This window comes from Triticum dicoccoides, chromosome 3A (assembly GCF_002162155.2).
Source record: "Triticum dicoccoides isolate Atlit2015 ecotype Zavitan chromosome 3A, WEW_v2.0, whole genome shotgun sequence".
NCBI lineage: Eukaryota > Viridiplantae > Streptophyta > Magnoliopsida > Poales > Poaceae > Triticum > Triticum dicoccoides.
The window spans coordinates 386759017-386763919 of record NC_041384.1 but is presented as its reverse complement, the minus strand read 5'-3'; positions in this window follow the sequence as shown (position 1 = coordinate 386763919).

Sequence of the window (4903 nt, the reverse complement as noted above, 5' to 3'; positions counted from 1 at the left end):
ACTTCCGTGTGTCCTCACTTGACCCAGAACCTTGATATTATTATGCTGATTGATTATGCTATTCCTTTGATGAATGTCTCAAAAATCCTTTTGAGCATTTACAGCCGTTATGATGCCGAATTTATCATAGGACTTCAAGAGTTTCCAATGATTTTGCATTACATTCCGCATCCTTATGTCGATGCTAATTCCATCCTTGTTTCCTTGGTTTCTGTGCCAGGATGTCGTCTGCTAACCGAGGTTCAGTTGCTCATAGCAAGAACCACGGAGATGGTAGGGATGAGGATCCTCCTGACCAGCCTTTGATGGCAGAGTTCTTGTTAGCATCCAAGAGGAACAAGCGTGAGACTAACCGCTTGCTAGCACAGATTGAGCAGAACATCGCACATCAGTGTAAGAAGTTGGTTTCCATCACCGACTTCATTGGTCTGAAACCACCCACTTTCCATCATTCCATTGAGCCACTCGATGCGGATGACTGGCTCCAGAGCATCACTCACAAGTTGCTTTCTGCGAACGTGGCTGAAGGTGACAAGGTCACCTATGCTACCTATCACCTGGAAGGTCCTGCTAGTATTTGGTGGCAGAGCTATGAGGCTATGCTTCCAGCTGGTCAGATTCCTACGTGGAAGGATTTCACCGAGGCTTTTCGTGAGCACCACATTCCTCAGGCTCTCATTGACCGCAAGAGGGAAGAGTTCTGTAGTTTTACCCAGGGTAAGCTGCCTGTTGATGCTTACAGTAGAGAGTTTGGAAACCTCGCCCTCTATGCTACAGAAGAAGTGTCCATGGACGCTAAGAAGCAGGTTAGGTTCCGGAAGGGTCTCAACCCTAAGTTGCGTCGTGATCTCCACCTGCATCATTGTGTTACTTTTGAGGCTCTTGTGAACAAGGCCATTAATGCGGAGACAACTCAGCTCACTTACAAGGAGTCTCGTAAGCACAACCATGATGTGGGTTCTTCCTCCCGCTTTGGCTCTTAGAAGCGACGGATTTGGATCCCAAACTCGGCTCTTCCACCTGGATATGCACCAAGGCCATCCAATGTGGCGCCTCACCCAACTCAGCAACGTGCTCCACCCAGGCCTATTACTGGACCACTTGCCAATGTAGGTCCACGTCCTGCCTCAGGAACTTGCTTCACCTGCGGAGAACCAGGACACTATGCATGTGACTGCCCTCAGTCCAGTTATACTCCACCCCAGTCTGAGAGGTCTGTTGGCCGTGAAAATCCATCAGTCAAGATGATCAGTACCAAGCCAGCCTCCATTGAACGAGCATGTGTGCACCATGTCTCAGCTACAGAAGCTCAAGATGATCTCGATGTCGTACTGGGTATGCTTCTTGTCAATTGTCACCCAGCTTCAGCTCTGTTCGATACTGGAGCATCCCACTCCTTCATATCCGAAGGTTACGCTCGGTTGCACGACATGTCATTTTGTGATATGCCGACTCCACTAATAATCCAGACTCCTGGTTCCAAATGGCAAACCTCCAAGGTAAGCCATGGTAATGAAATCCTTGTTGACAGACTGGTATTCCTTGCTTCTTTGATATCTCTCAAGTCTTTAGATATTAACATCATCTTGGGAATGGACTGGATGACAGCTCATCATGCCAAGATCGATTGTTACACTAGATCTGTTCAACTTACACATCCATCTGGCAAAATAGTCACTGTCTCCACTAGAGTTGCAAGGCGCCAACTCTATTCTCTTAATGCCAGCCCTTTTCTAGACCTTGAAGATATTCCGGTAGTCCATGACTTCCCGGATGTTTTTCCAGAAGAACTGCCAGGTGTCCCACCTGACAAAGATGTAGAGTTTGTCATAAAACTTATCCCAGGAACTGTTCCAATCTCTAGGAGACCATACAAGATGGCACCTTTGGAGTTAGCCGAGCTTAAGAAACAACTTGATGAGTCCTTGCAAAAGGGTTTCATCCGTCCCAGTTCTTCTCCTTGGGCTTGTCCTGTCCTCTTCGTCAAGAAGAAGGATGGTACGGATTGGATGGTTGTAGATTATTGTCCCGTTAATTTGGTCACGATAAAGAACAAGTATCCGCTCCCCAGGATCAACGACCTGTATGATCAGCTCGCTGGATCCTCAGTCTTTTCCAAGATGGATTTGAGGTTAGGCTACCACCAAATCAAGATCAGAAACAGGGACATCCCCAAAACGGCCTTTGTCACTCGTTATGGTCAATAGGAGTACACCGTGATGTTTTTCGGCCTAACCAATGCTCCAGCTACTTTCTCCCGCTTGATGAACTCGATCTTTATGGAGTACTTAGAGAAGTTCGTCATGGTTTATCTCGATGATATTCTTATTTACTCGAAGAACGAGGAAGAGCATGCCGAACATCTTAGACCCGTGTTAGAAAAACTCAAAGAGCACCGCCTTTATGCCAAGTTCTCCAAGTGTGAATTTTGGTTGCCAGAAGTGACCTATCTGGGCCACGTGATCTCTGGTAAGGGCATTGCTGTCAATCCCGAGAGAGTCAAAGCCGTTCTCGATTGGACTCCACCCGAAACGGTCAAACAAGTTAGGAGTTTCCTTGGTCTAGCCAGTTATTGTCGCCGCTTCATTGAAAACTTCTCCAAAGTGGCCAAACCCCTCACGGAGCTTCTCAAGAAAGATAAAAGGTTTGAGTGGACCCCACAGTGTGAGCACAATTTTCAGGAACTGAAAAGATGCCTGACTTCTGCGCCCATATTCGTGCCACCGGAGTTCACTAAAGACTTTGTTATCTATTGCGACGCTTCGCGTCAAGGACTAGGTTGCATTCTTATGCAGGATCATCATGTGATTGCCTATGCATCTCGACAGTTGCATCCACATGAGGAAAATTATCCTACACATGATCTGGAGCTTGCAACCGTAGTCTATGCACTTAAGACTTGGCGACATTACCTTCTTGGTAACCATTGCGAAATCTACACTGACCATCAGAGTCTCAAGTATATCTTATCCCAACCGGATCTAAATCTCAGACAGAGACATTGGTTGGAGTTGATCTCAGATTACGACTTAGGAATCACCTACACCCCAGGCAAAGCCAATGTCATGGCTGATGCTTTAAGTCGTAAATCCTATTGCAAGAACCTCATGTTGCAACAATGTCAACCACCCCTCCATGAGGAATTCTATAAGCTTAACCTTCACATAGCTCCCCATGGTTCCCTTTCTACCTTGGTGGCGAAACCTACCCTTACGGATCGGATCATAGAGGCTCAGAAGCATGATACAGGAATCTCCCGGATCAAGAAGAATATTTCCAATGGAGTTGCTGGCTGTTTCTCTATGGATGAACGAGGTGTTGTTCACTTTGGAAACCGTTTGGTGGTTCCCAAATGTCAACAGATGCAGCAACTGATCCTTAAGGAGACCCATGAATCCCCTCTCATGATTCATCCCGGTAGTACAAAGATGTATCGGGACCTACGCCAGAGGTTCTGGTGGACTAGGATGAAGAGAGAAATCGCTCAGTATATTGCCAACTGTGACGTTTGTCGTTGCGTTAAGGCAGAGCATCAGAGACCTGCTAGCACCCTTCAACCTTTAGCTATTCCCGAGTGGAAATGGGACAAAGTTGGTATGGACTTCATCACTGGCTTTCCTAGGACCAAGAGAGGAAATAATGCTATCTTCGTAGTCATTGACCATCTTTCCAAAGTGGCTCACTTCCTACCTGTTCGAGAGAGTATCACTGCTAGTCAGCTCACTGACTTATATATCTCCCGAATAGTCTCACTCCATGGTGTTCCACTAGAGATCAATTCAGACCGTGGCAGTCTTTTCACCTCTCATTTCTGGGAAAGTTTCCAAACTGCCATGGGAACCCATCTTTCTTTCAGTACCGCTTTCCACCCTCAGTCAAGTGGTCAGGTGGAAAGGGTCAACCAAATTCTCGAAGACATGCTTAGAGCTTGCGTTATCTCATTCAGTATGGATTGGGAGAAATGTCTTCCCTTTGCCGAGTTTGCTTATAACAATAGCTACCAATCCAGTCTTAAGAAAGCACCCTTCGAGATTCTGTATGGACGAAGATGTCGAACACCTTTGAACTGGTCAGAAACCGGTGAAAGACAATTCTTTGGATCGGATATGAACCTGGAGGCAGAAGAGCAAGTTCGCATCATTCGTGAGAATTTGAAAATAGCCCAATCTCGTCAAAAGAGCCAGTATGACCGTCGTCATAAGGAAGTGGCTTGTGAAGTTGGCGACAAGGCTTACCTTCGGGTTACTCCTTTGAAGGGTACCCATCGTTTCGGTATCAAGGGCAAGTTGGCTCCTCGTTACATCAGTCCTTTTCGCATTCTCGCTAAACGAGGAGAGGTTGCCTACCAGTTGGAACTACCCCCACATCTTTCTCGAGTTCATGATGTCTTCCATGTCTCTCAACTCAGGCGTTGCTTCTTGGATCCCATCCGCGGAGTGGACCACGAAACGCTTGATCTCCAAGATAACCTCACTTATCGAGAGTACCCTGTTCGCATTCTGGATCAAGCAGAGCGTGTCACTCGACGTCATAACATCAAGTTTCTCAAGGTTCAGTGGTCTCATCATGCCGAGAGAGAAGCTACTTGGGAGCGAGAAGATCGTCTTCGACTTGAGTACCCCGCTTTCTTTCCGCCAACTCATGAATCTCGAGACGAGATTTTTTCGAGTGGGGGCGAGTTGTCACATCCCTAGTTCTGGTATGACCTAGGCTTGCTTTGTGCATCATGTTTAAATTTCAAATGAAGTTGAAATGGGGATGTTTCAAACCCTAGCACCAAAACAAATTCAAATAGGTTCAAATTAAAAATGGAATTTCAATAAACCCAAAATGCTCTTCAAAAATGTTCATGGTCTTTGGAAAATGTTGCAAGCAACATCCACAGGTGATGCACATTTTTGCT